General features: G+C 39.6%; 1 long non-coding RNA gene across 1 annotated transcript in view; it reads right to left on the reverse strand.

The window, feature by feature from the left end:
• LOC138686447 (uncharacterized) overlaps positions 1–19,912 on the reverse strand; it is a 20,565-nt gene continuing 653 nt past the window's right edge. The window contains exons 2-4 of the long non-coding RNA XR_011325830.1: positions 13,848–13,985; positions 2,029–2,221; positions 1–1,282 (exon numbers count right to left, since the gene is read on the reverse strand). This is a non-coding gene — a long non-coding RNA (uncharacterized lncRNA). The remainder of the gene's footprint in view (positions 1,283–2,028; positions 2,222–13,847; positions 13,986–19,912) is intronic.

Genomic DNA, 19,912 nt, shown 5'->3' on the forward strand with positions numbered 1-19,912 from the left:
CAGTAATGTAATAATTTCATAAGTCGACATTACCTAGTAGAGCAAAATGATAATCTGGATCCCTCTCCCAGAGGTGATAAACATAACTGCAGGGAATACATAGAGCATATAAGAACTTACACAACGCCACCATGTGAACAAATGAACCAACATTGTGACTAGTGACTATTTAACTAATATAAGAAATGCATATAACAAATTTGTTTGAACACACTCTGACCAGGTCTGTTGTTATCTCAACCCTTCATGCCCCACGTTGGGCGCCAAAAAGGACTGTCATGGTTTAAGCCTAGCCAGTAACAAAGCATCACGCAGCCGCTTGCTCACTCCTCCCCACCCTGCTCCAGTGGGATGGGGAGGGGAATCAGAAAGGAGAAAAGAAAAAAAAAAAGGAACTTCGTGGCTTGAGGTAAGGACAGTTTACTGGAATAACACAAAAAGAGAAGTTACAACAACAATGGTAATAACAAAAGAATATACAAAATGAGTGATGCACAGTGCAACTGCTCACCAGCCGGAACCCGACACTTCGCCACTTCCCCCACGGAGAGCAGAGGGAGAGCAGACAGCATCCCTGCAGCCCATTCCCCATTTATATACTGAGCATGATGTCACATGGTATGGAATAGCTCCTTGGCTAGTTCAGGTCAGCTGTCCTGGCTGTGCCCCCTCCCATGTTCCTGTGAAAATTAACTCTATCCCAACTGAACCCAGGACAATACTATAGATTTCTTATCCAGGTTGGAATTAAGTCTAGAGTTTCAAACACTCCAAATTATTTTTTTCACACTAGACTCTCAGAAAATTCCGTAAATACATGTTAATGTGGCTGGATGTACCACATATGTGCACACACACACTCTCTGTATCTACATAAGTTCATCTGTCCAGTATGATATGAGCCAATAACATGCACGAAAAGCAAGGCAAACACAATCTGCATCACAGTGTATAACAATTACTCACGACCAAGAAAGATAAAAGAAACCAAAGGAGAAATACTTACCAGCTGAGGTTTTCTCTATACAACTGGACCCGCTCAGGCTTAACAAATTATTGTTAATGAAGCTGGAAGATTAGGAATGAAGCTTTCCATCAGGATGCTTGTCACTCTCTGGCAGCCAGCTGCTCTTCTGCATAATAAAAATGTCCTTGCATCAGCTGACTCATGATTCTCTGAGTCCTTGTTGATTCTGGATTTAATTTTTACCTTGCTAATGTTCACCAAAGATTGCACTTCTTGGGTATTTCCCCAGGACACAGTCCCATCCAGGTCTTCACCCTGTGGAAAGACGGCTTGACTAGGCTATCAGCTTTAATTCTTTGCTCTTCTCTCAAATGATTTATCTGCTGTCTTGATGTCTCATAGCTTCCTAGCTGTGTTCCTGCTCAGCCGCTCCTTTGTGTTTGTTTGCCTGAAGGACTGGGGAAATTTTTTTGGATAGTGACAGGCATGTACATGAGGCATAAATGCCACTGTGCTGTGTTTTTCACTAAAAGAGAGACAAGATACAGCTAAAACCTTTGCTAGAAGTGAGACATAGATAAGTAGATAGTTAGGTGTTAATATCAGGATCATAAAACTTCAGGTGGAAATATGCTGGCTCTGAGCCAGAACTGAAGAAAGAGAGGTCCTACTCAGTCAACAGCATGTCGAGCACGTGGGTAAGCAGAGTTATCCCGGAATGAGGGATGTCATGTGGATTCACATCTGCAAAACCATCAAGCTGGGCCTGAGCACAGATGTACCTAAACAAATGTTAGTATAATACTTTCATATATAGAGAATTTACATTAGTTTGCAAAACATTCTCAAATTCTTCCTGTGGCTTCAAATATTCAGTGTATGGGAGCTCCGCAGTGTCTTCCTCAGAGGGAGCTGCTTTATTATCCACCACTGAATAAGTATAGCTAAGACAGTTTCCCTTTAGAAACACTACTTTGAATTTCATACACCAGGTTTGGCCAAGGCTTTCAGTAATCAGAAATCTGTTCGCAACTTTACATTCAGCTTTAGATTCAACTGACCTGACTAACGAAGACAACTGCAAACTTCGGCTCATCATCTCTTTAGGTCCATCCTGTTGTTCATGAGTATTGAAGCATGGAGCCCTCAGTAAATTTGGCAGTTGGAGGCATGCTGATCACCCTTTTGCTCTAAGGTAGAGTGAGGGTGGGGGTTTTAGGGAGTTTCTTTGTGAGTTTCTCAGCACCAACCAGTCTAAAACAAAGATACACACATCTGCATAAAGCTAGTGAAGCAAAAAAGAAGTCTTTAAAGGTAAACCAGCTACTTGATAGAAATGCATTTTTATTTTCAAGTATGCTACAAAATTGATACTAGCAAGTTAAGATACAAGAAGACAAAGCAAATGACATGTAACAGAACCAGAAAACAGCTTCCATCAGAGTGGTGGTGTTAACCTGTGGTCCCCCACTGATGCTCCTCCCCACCAGGATCTCACCTTGATTGCACAGACCTGGCTACAGCAGGAATTCACTGCACAGACTCTGTGCAGATCTTTCTCTTCTTAGCAAGAACCATCCAGCATCCAATCAACCCCACAGACCACCAAGCCTCCATCTTCCTTGTAAGTTATGAGAAGTAAGAATGGATGAACTTCCACACTGAGGCTGCTTTTTGTCAGCTATGTGCACTTTACTCTCTGGTGATTTTTCATTCTAAAGTGTGAGTAGAATTAACTGTGCTTGCAGGAAGGTGGCACAATACATCTAGACGTCGCTAATGGCTATTGACATAAATGTAGCTGTCGTCAGGAACAGCTTCAGCATCTCTTGGATTTTGAAGTAAGCTGAAATACATGGCAAGAGGCCTTGGAGGGTGAGCCACAGGCTCAGTGCAGTCATTTCAAGTGGTGATCCAAAGAAGCAGGTAAATCCCGGCTCCTGAAGTGAGGTGCTCTGACCTGACCTTGTGTGCCACCTAGTGCTGCTATTAGAAAACAAATACCCCGTATTAGGCAGAAAGCTGAGTCATTAAATGACACCTACACCTGTCAAAGGTAGAGATACAACAGCCATATATCTGGCACGGCATTCATTTACATTTTAGACTATTTGAGCACTTCCCAAAAAATTTTCTCCAAATACAATTACGTTTGCAGATCCGTCCTCAGCACGCATTAAGAGGGACCTGAAAATTCATCTTAATTGAAAATGTATAAAGAGGGCCAATCCAATCAGCATAAATCACACCTAATGTCCAGAGTTTACAATAATAAACCTTCAATCCATCTTGTTAGGGAGATGATTTGCAATTTATAACACCAGAGATTCCCACTGATGCTGCAATCCAGGTATGTTAAATTCCGTAGGAACTCAGAAGAATGCCCCTGCCCAGAAAACAACGCAAAGGTAACAAACAAGTCCTGTTCTTCTGCTGTTACACTTAAGAATTTGGCACAGGAGCCTGAACGATTCTCACCAAGTTACACATGAAGCTAGTGGCAAAAACATAATTTTAATCTCAAAATCACCCTTCTTGTTCCAGTTCTGGAAGAACTAGTTCATTTATCCTTGTTGTTACATTTCTTCAGGGATATCTTTGATGAAGCTTAACACGGTAACATAGTGCCTCACATAAAAAGGCAAGCATGGAAATTTGTGACAAATCAGAAACACACAAAATAATTATTCACTTCCTAATATTATGCTTTCTTTTAAATAAAACCCTTCCCCCCCCATGTTCTGCTAGAATAAGTGAGTCACTTGGTCATGAATGACAGAAGCTTTGAGACTGTGATTAGGTCAAGAATTGAGAACATTAATATGATCCATATGTTCCTATGTTATCAATATAGAAGAGTGCAATGGTTTTGCTCTTAAGAATACACATCTCCTTAAGTAACTAGCTCTAATCCTAGAGACAGAACAAAAATATCTACAACTGGTGTATGGCAATACATAGATGGATTTTCACTCTCCTCTAAACTGAATGGGTCACAAGTTGGAACAGCAGCAGAAGCATCACACAAAAATCTGTAACATAATACATACACCTACATTATCTTCATTCCGGGTTTTGTGTTAGTAGCTTAAAAAACCAACAACCTCCCATTCAGTTTTCTCCAGGTTTAGCTATTTCTAAAGCTTTTCCTGTAGAATCCCATTTTTATTAACTCCTATTTTTGTTACCCTTATAGATATACATGGCCCTTTAGAGTATGTCAGTCCAAGTCAGCATTAATTAATCAGATTCAGCAAGGCAGTGTTAAATTAATGGACTGGACTTCACATACTGTGCACACCATCACAATGGCAAATTCATGACTGACCACTTTTCCTCATCATAATTCTGTGTATTAAAGCCTGGGGACAAGGTTGTGCCACTTGCAATGTAAATATTCACAGGATGTGTTTAAATCAAAGTCCTTCACAAGACCAATCTTATTCTGCCTCCACCTTTCCCATTTTTAAGTTGCAATGAGACAGTACAAAGAGAACCACTACTTCACAGAAGCTTTCTGAAAGGTATTTAAAGGCTTGGTTAATAAATTTGTCACTGAAAAATTAGTACATAAAACATTATTTTCTGACAAAGTTAAAGCCTAATAAAGCCCAAGCTACCCAAATGATAGGTATGAAAAGCTGCTACTGCCTTTGAAAAACAAAGTGTGGAGGAAATAACATTACAGTAACAATGGATGAAAGCTCAGTGTAAGATCTTATAGAAGGGGAAGGTGACTTTGTTCTAAAGCAAAGCTGATTTTGTTTACTCGTATTCACACTCTCATACACACAGGGTAGGAAGCAGTACGATGTGTGTGTCCAAGTAGTCTGATCAGCATTCATGCACCAAGAATGTGTTTCAAGGTTGTGTGGTCAAGGTTTCCTTTAATGACACAAAGGACAAGAGGCAATGGCTATCAGGTCTTAATCGTAGCTCCTCTGTTCATCTGACATTGACAAGGGTATGCTCGTTTTTGGCTGTGTCTTCTGTACCTTCGGGAGCTGATGGTAATTAGTCTCTATCTTGTCAAATATCTGTGAGTCTCTATGATTTGCTCAGACATTCTCCTCTCAGTCTGGTTGCCCTGAAGAGCTATAGATAGATGTGTTGGGCTCTTTATGACTTGTTCATCTAGGTGTTCACATTTTTAAACTCAAGCACATATTTATAGAACAGTATGCAGAAATATACCTAGCTATACCCAATAGAGTGTGTGTATAAATCATGCCCCACCTACCCACACTTGATCCTTCATCAAATATCATCATCATCTAAAAGAGTAAGTATGCCAAAGGAAAACCTTCATATTTTTACTTACATCTAAAATGAGTATGAAAAATGTAAAAGTCTATCTCAGTTTAAATTACACTGCACTAGTTCATACAGGGATACTTGAGTGGACTGCAATGACCTGCATGTAGTTTGACCCTACTCAGATTAGCCCTCTCTAATCATATTCCCTGGAAAGCAGATCCATCATCTCTTTGGGAGCTATCAGATGCGTGGATAAACTTTGTGTCCTCTCCCAGAAATGCTAATCTGTGTGATATTATTTCTCTTTTTTACTTTTTTTTTACAATTACTTTTAATTTCCTAAGTTTAGATATACTTTATCATGCCTTAAGCATATTTATCTAGTAGAGTTCATGAAACATAAAAAACTGGAAACCTGTCAAGGAGAATGTTGAGGTCAGAACCAGAGAGAGGAGATACAAGAGGGCACATATGTACATTGCTATTCATGCCATGTACACTCTCACGAACTTGAGCAAAAAGAGACCTGAATCATATACATGTAGGCACCCAGCTGAGAGCAACTTGCTGTGCTATTTCAGTTGGCAAATACTTTGAAAACCAACGTTTTTCCTTTTTGAAAAGGAAGTGGGAAGACAACAGGAGAAGAATCTACAAACAGATGATCATTGTCAGTCTTGCTAAGTTTTTACCCTTATTCGCTGGGCTGTCAAACAGACAAAAGAACAACAGCAAGCCAAAAATTATCAACTACCCATGCCCATTATTTATTAAGTCCAGTTTCTGAAATGAAGACACTATCCCAGCTACACAAGAATAACCTGGTGTTTCAGAGCTTGCAGCTCACCCTAATCCCCTAGCTTTGCAAAAGGTAGGGGTTTTGACAACCTCTGTGAGCTGAACAGTTCTTGTAACGAGAGAAGGCAAACAATCCTCTCTCACACAACTTCCATACCATGTCACGTCACATGGACAAAAGGAGGTAGTATGAATTCAAAGAACAAGAAAGGTGGCTACCACAAAATTTGTATGGATTATTTTAGGATGAATTCCCTGTACAACATGCACGTCAATTCAAATTTGTAATCTAATTTGCCTAACAGTACTTTATTTAGTAACTAAATAAAACATTTATTTCTGTTAGTGTTGTTTACCTTAATGTTAATTATTATCTTTTAATTTTGATGTTAGCAAAATAAAGTTTGTTTCCTTTTTTTCCCCGAGGTTTTTATATGTATATTCCCCTCTTGGCTGCAATACCCAGCAGGTATACTAACTCTCAAAATAGGCATTTTCATTTTTTTTTCTCACTGGAAAAAGATGAGGGTGCAAGCTGGAAAGTTGGGAGAAAAGGAGATTTTGGTTATCTACTCCTTTTTTTACAGAAGTCAACAAAATGATGACTCGTTCTCAAATTAGCAGGAACAGAGTTACTTTTGTAGTGATATTTCATTCAGCAAATAAATCAGATCTTGGCCAATGAAATCCACCAGAGAAATAAGGCACAAATTAACAGGTTCTTGTTCCATAACTTTTGTGAGCACAGGAGGAGAGGAATCCTTCATATACCTCTGTGCAGTGCAAGACATAATGAAATGCTTTATGTGGGTCCTTACACAAATCCATGAAAGTCAGTTCGGAAGCTCTTCAGCCACAGTTCATCCTGTATCTGAAAAACTATGCAGCACTACCATACCATGCTAGTTCTCCTGCTGTAAATGTGCTCTTGGACATAAAGTAACTTCCAAATCTGTCTGTCCAGCGTTTGTTTTTCATGTTTTCCTAACTGCCTGTTGTCTTCCAGCATCGATTCAAACAACTGCAAAAACATAAGCCATACTCATAAAAAACCTCTCTAGGGAGCCATGCTTCTAATCTCTGCCAGATGCATGGAATACGCAGAGGGGTGAGTCTGTACACCAGGCTGGACTAAAATACTTTCAGCTCTTGTCAAAACAAAGCACTTTGTGTATACTAGGGAAAAAGCATTGCGCTGTATCTTAAACAAAAGCTATGCAAATGTGGAATACATTGTTTGCCACAAGCTTCAAATATACCCTTTCAGATCTGGATATGAATACGGATATGGCAGGATCACTATATTTAGAGACATGTCCTGTAGCTTTCCTAGCAATGTTCATTTATGAATGCCTGACCTTGGCCACAACAGGGATTAAAGCTCAGGGCTAAGCACTCCATCCCAAAATCAGGACTGATACTGCTATTGGCCCCAGATACTGGTAATTTAAAAAGATGGTTAAAAATGGCCATATGAAATGTGGAATTCAAAGCAAGAGAAAAATATTCACCTTAAGACAAGGATATAGCTATGCCAAGTGGAAAAGCCTGTTTTTAATCCACAGGAGGTTAACAATTTATTAATGTTTTGGTTAAGCATCTGAACAAAAAGGAACAGTTTAGCAAGAGGAAAAATGAAATTGCCCTCCTAATTAAGTCGGAATCAGAACACTCTGGGAAGGGGAGGTTTTGAAATTTTCACCAACATGAAATCCAAACAGGCTTAGGGTATAAAATGAAACACATTATTCCAATCAACACTATTTTTTGATGACTGCAAGCCTGAAGTCATAGTGTTTGCATAGGAACTGGTTCCAAGTTACAGTTAGGTGTTATCCAGCTTGATGGGCTGGTAGCAGTGTAAGAAACCTTTTGGATTTGAAGATAGCATTCTGCATACAGGCTTGCTTCACTCCTGTTCACCACAAGCATTTTAACTATCCAAATTTTGATGTTGTGCATAAGTTCTTTATTTCACATTAATCTTACACTGCCTTGTGCTGAGGAGGACTTCCAGGTAATTGGCAATCAGTAAAATATTTCATCCCCAGGATAAGACTCGTAGAGTATCCAAAACATTGCAATGTAAATCTCCTGGGAGCTGCAGAGACTTGTTTGGGAGCGGGTAACAAATCAACTGGTACCATAATACTGTATGCACAGTGAAGTGCAGCAAATAGAAAAAGGATGTTACCCAGGTTGCTCAGCTGTGCAAAGTGCTTTCCATTTGTTGGGCTTTTTCCTCCCCATTCAGTATTGGTCATAGTGTGACAATAGTATATGACTTCTCACAGTACTGCCTTTATGTCATTTACATTCATTAGTGTTAAAGAGCAGGGGATAAGGAGCCTTGGGCAAGGGGGCTAATCATTCTTACCAGCCAAGTGAAACGACAAAATGTTCTACACATAAATATTTCTCCTCTTCCTACCCTTTGGAAAGTCTGTAAACATTTCAAAATCCCCAAGAGCTAAGTTACCACACCTAAGAACTACTTTGTGTGAAACGTTCCATATTTAATTGATACGGGCAGGGGCGCCAACTATTTCAAATGAGTTCACCGAGAGGAAGTTCACAAGGTCTCGCTTGCCACATCCACGCTTCCATTAACAGCCACCCTGAGATGCCCACGGGCCTGACCCAGAATCGCCTGACTTCACTAAGTCCAGGAGATAGGGTGGAGGAGCCTTATGGGAGTTGTGTCTGTGGTTGGAGCGAGCCATGGGGGAGCTATTTGCATAGGAGCTGTGGCCCTTCCCTACAAAAATCAAGTAAAGAGGAAGGACACACACTGCAGAGTGTCAGGCATTTTTTTTTCCAGCAAGAGCTGTAACTCTTAAGGAGCTGCAGGCAAAGAAGAAAAGCTCACCGGCAGCCAGCAGGGAAGGGTAATCCCCATCGGCCCTGCCACCATCTGCTGACCTAGAAACCACTGAAGGCCTATCACAAGATTGTGATAGCCTTTGCAATGGTCTGGAACAAGTCACTTCAAAGGAACTGGTGGTGGCTCAAAGAAGCAACAACTCCTTGGGGGCACCAGCACAAAATTAGCTCCCCAGACAGAACTCCATAATGGTGAAATACGCCCTGCTATTTCCCTCCAAACTTGGCCTCAAGCCAAAGCTGAGGGCTGACTGGCCCGAGGTCTCTGGCAACTCTCTCCAAAACAATGCCAGGAAAACTGCCATGTGAAATGAAAATGCAAAATAACATGCATTGCCAGAACATGTTGCAAAGCCCTCATTTGCTTAATGAACTACCTGTAAGGAGCACACAGCAAGGCACAGAGTGGCACCAGCACAGAATTTCCACAGCTGGTGGAAACAACTGAACAAGACAAGCTGAAATGTTTTCAGTTGGGTTTGTATGATTTATCTTCTCTTTGCTGAAGGTTAGGAGGAGAAATAAACCCAAAAATATTTTAGAGACCACCTCTGGATAAACAGAAAAATACTGGAAGAGAGTCATATCAATATTAAACCAAATTTACAATTGCTCCACAAAGAAACACCATGAAAATTCATGATACGGGACAAAATCCTGTGGAGTACAATAATAAAATGTGTTCACAAGATCATATGCATTACTCTTACAAACAGTAACGAGATGCCTAGCTAGACATGAGTTAGTTGTTTAACCTGTATGCTGACGAATTCAGTATCTGGCACAAATAAACACATATACTTTTCTGAGAAAACATCCTCGCAGGAGGTATTCCCTCATTTTGCTTTTTGTAAAGGGGCGTTCCTACAGGTAAAAGGTGCTCTGCAGTGGAGCAGTTTGCTGTGTTCTGGGTCCCTAACATACACAAATAGAAACAATAAGTGTAGGATGTTCCGCTCACAGCACATGGGCTGTAACCTATAACACAGCTCAAGCACCAAAAGGAAATGTCAGGTGTTTTCCCTGGCAGATAATAAACTAGCTGGGCTGTGGTTCTGATCTCTTACAGCCATTGCAGTGTTTGTATCTCCTTAATTATTTTCTATTTTTATGGTTTTGATCAGTATACATTTTCCCTAATTGAAAATTCTAGGAAAAAGAAATTTAAAACAGCGAGACTTTATTTCCTGATGAGTATCGCAATGGCATTATTTCCCTCGGAGGCTTGCTTTTAAGCCCAGCAAGCCAGCCAGTTTTTTACGCCATTACATAATTGGCCATCTCAAAAAGCATAAAAGCATTTGAACAATTTCTAAATTATTTGCCTTTGCTTAGAGTCATATGTCTTGGCAAGACATAACATGATGTGATGTCTGCTTCACATTCATCTAATTTTCCTTTGAAAAAAGCAGGAGTTTCTCCATATTTTCTCTCTTGAGCTGTACATTTTCTTGGCAGAATCTTCTCCTGTTGCGACCTGAGTAGTTTAACTCGCAATACTTCTTAAAGTGCCTTCAGTCCCCACTGGTAACCTTGAATAATTACAGCAAGTCACTCACTTGCTTGCCTTTTAAGGAAAAGGATCATGGGGAAGAGTTTTTATCTGGTCTCTTAGTCTTTTTCCCTCCCCACTAACCAGCTCATTTAATATCATTTCATCCCTTTTATTTCTTAATTTCTTCCTTTTTTTTTAATTGTAAGAGTATTTTGGAAGTGAGGCAAAGTGACAGGCCATTACAAGAATATTGGAAAACACTCCTGATTTAATTCTGGAAATGGAGATGACTAGAAAGGAGACTTGGGAGTTTGGGTAGCCTGCACTGGGCACAACCTGCTCCAGGAACCTCCCCACCCTGGTGCAAGCTATTACTATAATTTGTGCAGCCACGGTCCACTGTCCATCCCAAAGGGCTGCCATGGGATCTGTGTCATGGAACATTTTTGTTTGTCTACCACCAGATGACTCCTCCAGCCTCCCAGCTATGAAGAGCTAGAGTCAGTTTTAATGAACTCAACATCTTAATACCAATATTTTAATCCACATCTAGTCCTCAATGAAGAATATACCTTGATGGCATCTTCTTCTGTGGACACTGAGTGAAGGCTCACAACAAGAAGTTGCAGAGTGAAGCTGCCCCCTTCTCAAAGCACTGAATGTTGTTACTTAACAAGCCGCGCTTGATCATACTACAACCCCCAATGGAGTTACTTTAAAAGTAATTTGCTGATCACAGTAAATGCAGCAGCATCACAGCAACCAACACAGCAACCTTTGCAATACTTACGAAGCAGTGATTCAAAACCAGAGGACAAGCTGAGGACAGTTCACGCTTCCACAGACTTGCACCGAAATAAATCTCCACTGAATGTTACTATACATACTGTGGGTGTATCATGAGATTCTGCTGTTGATCACCAAAGTCCAATCATATACTGAAGATGTAAAAGCCCTAACAGAAAGTCTTACTGCACTGTACGCATAAGCTTTCACAATTATTATTCACATGTGAACCTCACATATAGAAAATTTATTGTGATATATTAGACCTTGATGAAAACTCATCCATAGCTAAGAGAGTGGAAAATCATGATGAGATGTTATACTCATGTACTTAAGACTGTAACAATATCCCAATACTTCTATTAAGCATTGCTTTAAGGACAGAAGTTTACAATGAACTGCCTGAGTTAATAAATCCATCTCTGCACTGTCACTGGCAATCACATACCTTTATAGACTGTAAGAGCCCACAGAACTGTATCATTCTGCACAGCCTTGCACATCCAAGCCTTCCAGGAAAAAACTCAGCATCCCATCAGACAAAAGTCTACATTAGAAGAAGTACATAAGCTACACTTAAGCAGTGCGATTTTTTTTTTAAGTGCTTGATCATAATATTCTGTGAATACAGATGATTTATATATAATTATATATATAGTTATATATGTGGACTATATATATAGTGTATGTAGTTATATATGTGGATAAATGTTTTAAGTGGAGTTAGATTCAATCTTCTGTTCAGTAAACCCTATCATGGTTTGGTTTATGCAGTTTATGCTAAAGGGCTGCTGCTTTTTTCCTCTTTTCTCCTTTGGCAAGTGATTGTATCTGAGATATGATATAGATCTCTGTAACAAAAGACTGGGTTTCAGCTACGTGGCAAAGAAGCGTTTGTATCACATCCTGGGTTCAGCTCTTATATTTAAGCATTTGATGAAAACACCTATGAATTTTGTACCTACAGGATCTGTGGACTTCTCTTAGTGACTAAAGGCAGCTCACCTAACAAAACTATGAATTCTTAGAAAACTTCACAAAACCCTGCAGAGTAGAAGTTACTAGATGGAACAACAGCTTTTGCTGTTGTAAATTGATCTGGTAAGTGCTCTTGTAGAAAAAAATAATCTCTTCTTTGCAGAAATAATATTTACTTTCTGTAAACTGAATGAGAAAAGGGACTGATGAATAAAACTAAATAAACTTCAGTACCCAAACAGGTGTGTTATGTAAAAAAGCATTACACTGAAACAATTTTCTAATCTGTAAAGCCTACTACAGTGTCCTTTATCCAGGTTAATGTCAGCGTGCTGGAAAGCAATGGAAAATTACAAAGGATGGTCTTTGCTGCATAACAACACATAAGCTTTCAGCTGCACAACAAAAGAGCATGAGACTGACTGGACCAAAGAATTAACTAAAAGTTAAGCAGGAAGTAGTTAAAAGAAAATTCCAGCATCTGCCGTAAGGAACATAATATTTGCAAATCTTCTCTCTATGGATGGATTTTCTGTGGAGGTTTTCCACAGAAAGATGGCCTTTTGATTGTTTTGATACACAATGCTTACTATAAATGGTATAACAGAAGCAATTACCCTAGTATGAGTTACAGCCGTTTTGTGAGATGACAAAAAGCAGATAAAATGTCAGCTGATGCTTCTTTACGTAAGGGAGTTACAAAATCTCATGACGTATTTTTCAGAGCTAACTGTGATCAAATGTCTACATAGGAAATACAAAACATATTGAAGCTGCATGGAGAAAAAAAACAGGGGCTCTGCTAAAAAAAGCCCAGAGAACCGAATCACAATGGCAGAGAAGTTCACAGTTTAAGTTCAGTAGCCAATTACCAATAAAGAAAACTTGTTTTTCTACATTCAAGTAACAATGAAAAATATTTTTCATTCTAATAGGTACAGTTCAAATAGGAAGAAAAACCCATAGACAAGTGTATCCAAACAAGGTCTCTGAAAAATTATTTGAAATTTAATAAAATTCCATAGATCCGATCCAGACCGTGGCTGCCAAAAACTAATAGCTTATGTTTATGGCCTTTTCCTTTAAATTCACCATAAAAAAGAAATTAAAGATCTTGCCACCTAAAAATTGGGACAGATCGTAGCTAGGATGAAATTTTCAGAGTCAGCCTCTGCCTCAAACTCAAACTATCATATGGGATAAAAATCTTGTGCTTCATATTCCATTCATCTACACTCCTTGGAAAAAGTTCGTCCTAGAGTGCTTTGAGCTGAGTTTAAGTCATTTAGGGCTTGTTTTTTCAGGAACTAGTCAGGCAGGACTGAATTTGTGACTACCAAGTTTGCAAATGAGGAAAAGAATAATATTGTCTAATACTTTTAATCTGAAAAACAAAACACATGGTTCTGGAAGCCATTCTGCTGAGGCTTCGTTCATTAACTTTCATTTAAAATAATGTGAATTCGATGTCTAGTCACCTCTCAAAGCAAAGACCTCAACCTTGCTTTGGATAAGGCAGAGATTCAAATTTCAGCTGTTATTAATGAGCAATTCTTGTGTTCTTTTTCTCTCCAGTTTTGTGACAAATTGATGTTTACCATGTACTAGGAAGTGTGCAGATACCCTACAGCCACATTATAATACAGATAACTGGCAAAGAATTTGCAAAGCAAACAGGCCTACCTGGGAGAAACCTGGCCATGATGCAGAACAATGAAGTGTACAGGTGTCTCATTTCACATCTTGTCTCACTGGTTAAATTTGATATAAAGTCACTCTTTTCACCTTAGTTTCACTCCAGCCTTTGACTCTTAACTGAATCTGTCAAGAATGTCAGAGGATTAAACTGATTAAACTCAGAGACATTAATAAAAACAGAAGCATGGAAAGAGTTACCTGAACAGGGTTTACTCCAAGCACATTTTAATGATAGAAACGACAATCTTCCATACTGGAAAGCATCCCCCAAAACTCTGGTTGGCTTCCAAATAAAACACAAGCAGTGGATTTCTGTGCTTTCTTCAGTAGCTGGAGTGCAAAGGCAAGCTTCTTTGAAAAGGGAAAAAAAAAAGGGGAGGACCCAAACTTGCTCAGGTCTTGCCTAAATCAACCGTAGCTTTTTATGCTATCTGCCTATTTTTTGTACACTTTTTTTTGGATAATTCCAGGAGGAAAAAAAAACAAAAAAAACCAACCCAAACTGATTTGGATAATAAGGTATACTCCCATTTTCCTAAGCAATGATCAATGCCCATAGTTACCCATTTAACTGACCTCCCACCTCAACCTCAGGCTCCTTGTCTCCCTGAAACAGGTCTCTGTAGGGAGCCAGAGCCCATGCACAAGTATTTCTTGCCAATCACTGTCCATGGTATTTTTATTGAGTGCAAGGCAGTCCAGTTCCCAGATCTCACATACTCTACATTCATATGTATTTCTGACTGGAACAAATTTCTTTTGTCTTCCAGACAACAATACCAAAATTGCAGTAGTCTAGAAACTCCACAAATGAGACACCTTTTAAATCTGATTTTCCTGGAAAAATAAATAAATCTCCCTTGTTTAAAGTCCAGGTAATGGACTATTTCTGTTGCCAGCAGAACCTAGGTGTGCCAATGAAGCCAGGACCCAAATGACTGGAGTGCTCCATGAGGACACAGAGTAAAGAGACAGACAACTGGCAGCCCAGCTGCCTGACCAAACAAACCACGGGGCGATTGCATAAAAGTTTAAATCAACTACATAACCGAGCACTTTCATTAACACATTTCTGATTAGCAGAAGGCAGCAAAAGAAGCTTAAAGACATTGACAACCTCCTAAGGTCCTTAGATATTCAAGAACATTTTCAGAACATGCAGAATTGTTACCCTATCTTTGTACCCATCAGCCTTGGAGTGTGTTTTCACTTCAGATGCAATGTATTAAAACTTTCTGTGATAGCAAACTTCAGATTAAGCACATTTTGCAACAAAAGAGCAGAAAAGTACAGACTGAAGAAATAAAACTGGCTTGCTTGCCAGGAAATTACTGCACTATTAAACATGACGACGAGATTCCCGCAATCACAAAGGAAGGGAAAGCATTGGAAACATATTAAAAAGGCTGGAGGATAAATTCACTTCTAGTTTAAGTGTAAGCAACCCCAATGATTTCAATAACATTTACTCCTTTGAACTAGCTGATATGAGGAGTCTTTGCTTTACCAATGTTCTTTTCATGTAACGCATGGATCCTATCAATCTATTGGCTGGACAATTTTTCAGTTTCCATAGAAACCTGCAAATGCAAACAATGGATACGGAAAAAATCTGTTTTCTTTCAGTCTGTTTTATAAAGTACCTATAAATATTCACTCACATTTCTGTCCATGTGTCACAAACACCACGTTTTCTTTGGAGCAGCTGTGATGGATACATAGACTGCATGTTACACCTCTGAGCCCGTGGTGAACATAAACCTGACAAGGCTCTCATGTGGATCTTTGTAACTATGAATAGAAATATGCCTTTATTTAATACTGTGCATCATCTGCTCACTGTTTTAGAAAAATACTGGGTGCTTACTGGAGATGATCAGCTCACTTTATCAGCACCTCACTGGGGACCACAAGAAGCCTTTACAGTCGCATGCTCTCTCACCAGAATACTCACACCAGCACAGCTCTGGCAGAGCCTTTCTGTTAGTCAACCTTATCTTGGAAGTGGCCAGACACCCCACTATGCAGGTGAAACTTGGCAGAAGTCAAAATCATCCTGGCAACCAGACAGCTACTTGTGTTCTGCTTTGTCTCAACTCCAAAGCGTAGTCTGCAATCAACTCAGCAGTGAGCAGAACAAGTGAGAGGATGTGTCTTTTTTTCCTGGAAAAGCAATCTTCCCAGGGATACTTTAACTCTAAGATATGCAACAAAATCCTTCCTCTTGCTAAGGACACAATTTTAAATGGTCCACAACTTAAAGGTACGTTATTTTGTTATTTTCACCAAATATGATGCAAAATAAGAATAAACCCACATGCTCTTTAAGAACCTTAAGTTCTTAGACCATATAGAAAGGCAGGACAGCTAGAAAACAACAGACAAGCAAAAATCCATTAAAAACTCTTAATATTTGATTTTTAAACCAATTTGGGGAGGTAATTTATGATTATAAAGTGGCAATATTATAAACACCTTGTATTTACTTTTATTTCCCCCCCCCCCCGAAAATTATAAATTCTAAATCATCTTGCCTTTCAGTTTAGCACATTTCTCTGACATACACAGCAGCCGGCTTGCAATGAAAGCCCCTGGGAGTTATTCCCATGCATCTGATGACAAAGTCATTTTTTAAATTATTTTTTATCAGCGCAATATAATCTGGTGGTTCAAGTATTTGTTCAATTCCATTTTTTGATAGCTACAATTAGAAATTTTGGAAGAACAAAAAGTATTCCAAATGATCCATTTATCTTTTTATATTCAAGTTACTTAAAATTACCAATTTTTTTCCTGTCTTTTATTTAACAATTTCTAATGACAGCTTAACCTTGCAAAGTTCAGTTACAAAACAGAGCTTTATGTGGCTTGGATTGTAAATTATTATATGAATAGAGCTTATTCTCAAATAGAGTATTATCTCAACAGTAAGAGCAAAAATAAGCTCCACATCATCATTTATCATGTCATACAATAAGAAACAAACATCCAGCAAAAGAGGGCAGTAATACTCAGTGAATCCTTCTGCATTTGGACACTTTTGGCTTCCTTAAAAGTTGTCAAAAACAGGTCTTGTGGGGTTCTACCTACTATTGGGGCAAAAAAAAAATTGTATGAGCTTATATTCCACTGTGTATCGAATTATGACTTAATTGCCATGTGCACTTGTTAAGAAACGTCCCAGAATGGCAGAGCCGAATTTCACTTCAGGGGTGCAAATATTCCCTATGAGAATTGAGGAATTTACTAATTTTTCCCACTGAACCATAGCTACAGATAAAATGAATGAAAATAATTGGGGTGGGAGGTGGGTCATGCATTTGCTGGAAACATTTTGTTGCTTTGAAAACTGTGCTTAAAGGCTGTGCATGCCTTGCAAGGAAGGCACGCGATGGGCTTTGCAAATCCTCAATCTCCCTTCCACACAAATGCCATCTCAGAAAAATCATTGTTATTAGTACAATAGCATTTGCCTTGGATTTTCAGGAGTCAGTGCAAAAATGGAGTAGCACCAGTGCCGGGGGACAACATTTTCCCTTCTGCCTTTCCGCCCCCCCTTCCTTCAGTGGCATTACTGAAGCATGTCAGTCCTTATGGATTGCTGTATCTTCTGCCAATACTGTCCTGAAACCTTGCCTTAGGGAAACAGTAACCTGACCTTAGCAAAGAAGTGTGAATTTGATATATATATTCTATTCGCAACCTTTTGCATGCAGTTAAACCTAAAGTAGAAAGAGGAACAAACAGCTTTCAGGGAATCACCTCCTCCAGAAATTTCAGCCAATGTAAAAATGTTGAGGTTGAGGAAGCTACTCTGTTCCACAGGCTGCTTTCAGCTGGACCAAAGGGTACTTAAAATAACTATTGCAAAAGTAAAAATAATATTGACTTTTTGCAAAGATCATTTATATGCTAAAATAATAAAACAAAACAAAACAAAAACTAAGAGCACTTATTAGTTGATGGATAAAATCTCCACCTGGTGGTGAGTCCTGCCACAGCAAACTTTTAAGAAACATTCCCGTTCCAACATAGAACCAGTTCTTTATGATAGACAATCCCAAAACAACAAGTGGGGAAGGGCAGCCTTCAGAAAAACAGCACTATCATATCTCCCTGATTTTCCATCTTGGAAAGCTGAAGAATCCTTTCAGTTATACTGCAGCTATCAGGCTCACAAGTGACCTTCCCCAACCAAAAACACACTTACAGAGAGCTCACGTTGCACCGTATGTAGGGTAGGGTGGAAGGTGAAGTGTGCTGACTTTTTTTCAGCTACAAAAAGTGCTGCTTCCCAGGGAGAAGTGCCCTCTGCCAAGGCTGAAGTTCTGCCCTGTTGCTTGCTTTGCACATTGGCTATTTATAGTAATTGAAAACTTTAAGCAATATTGTCTACCTGTATCCCCAGGGTCCTCCAAATCAGCATAGTGAGCTTTGTATTGTCATTTTGGGGGTAATTCTCTAGCTCCCCCAAATTAGTTCAGTTTTCCCCTTAATGTTGCTGGTTCTACACCCTAGACACATTTTCTGGATTTACATTTTCCGATGCACCGTGTTAAAATGTAACATCTTACTTGCTTAGTATTTTCGGTAAAGTCTTATTATCTAACAGCATCAATAAAAGCTTTGTAAGCAGAAAAAAATCAGTGTAAAATGGACACATAAAATCTACGAAGCCAGATCCTTCATCTACTGCATTGTGCATACCATGCATAATCTTTCTATACCCCGTTCTGCTGGACATTGCCAGTGCTCCATTATTAGTCAATTTGGCTCATGACACCTTGTAATGCAGAACAAAACATCCCCTTTTCACACTTGATAAGACTGAGCAACAGTTACAAGGCTTGCACATAGCCACAACCTGCAGTGACCTACAGGAACAGGCTCCCAACAGCCATCCTCTGCTTCAAGTGGATGACCAAGGCCAGCAGTTTTTTTACACGTATGTGTGTAAATTTATAAATATATAATATATGCCTTTTCCTATGCCAGAAGAATCATGTGATTACAGACTTTCATGCAACATTCCCTAAAAACATCTAGGATGACCTACTGCTGATGTATACAAATTATTCACTGACCACAATACAATTCTTCTGGGCCAAAAATAAGATTTTGTTTAAAGTTGGCCAAACCCACTTTCTGTGATGTCACCGATTTGCAATTTAAACACAATCAGCATCGAACCTCAAAAGATATCCTTACTGAAACAGCAATGGATTTTTTTTGGTGTTTAATGCTGACATCAAGGGCGAAAGTGCAAGCAATGGGAAGACCGCAGCAAGTCCCCGGCACCACGCTTTAGAGAATTACACAGCTGCACTACATCCAACTTATTTCATAATACATTTTCCACGCACAATGAAGACTAAAAATAGTAGTAGCGTGTACTGATTAAAAAAAAATAACCTATGACAAAAAGGTAAAGCATCCTCAAATGGCAAAATCTGTGCAGCATGTGAAGGAAATGAGCAAAGATGTGTTTACAAAGCGACTATACAGAGCGGTGGGGGGTATTTTAAAGCAAAAATGCTGGGAAAAAGTCACTGGTCATTTCAAAATAAGACACCCAATAACGGGATTTGGTCTCATCAGAAACACAAAAATGTAGAAATAAAATTAAATACTCTCAGTATTCACTTCTTCTCCCCTCCGTGCACATTCATTTGCAACATAGGTGCTCTGCAGCGAGCCCCATTTCGCGCGTACGGAGAAAAAAAGTCCTCCAACCGCTTGTTTAATATCAAAATTACCTCATTAACCATCTACACCCCCCCTTCCCAAGAGGGCCTAATGGCGTGTCAGACACAGGGGGAACCCAAACGCCAGCAGCACACCGACGGTAGGGTGCCCGGTGCCCGCGTAATTTCTTCTGCCGGGTGAGTTTCCACCGCACTTTTCAGTCAGGATCGTGCGTTTCCTCCCGCGGGCGCGGGGCGACGCGGGCGGCAGAGCCCCACCGCGGGCAGGTGCGATAACAAGCTGCATTTTTAAAACATGACTTGGAAAAGGGACGACTGGGGGTGCGGGGAGATTTCGGCACCTCT

Source organism: Haliaeetus albicilla, chromosome 8, assembly GCF_947461875.1.
Source record: "Haliaeetus albicilla chromosome 8, bHalAlb1.1, whole genome shotgun sequence".
NCBI lineage: Eukaryota > Metazoa > Chordata > Aves > Accipitriformes > Accipitridae > Haliaeetus > Haliaeetus albicilla.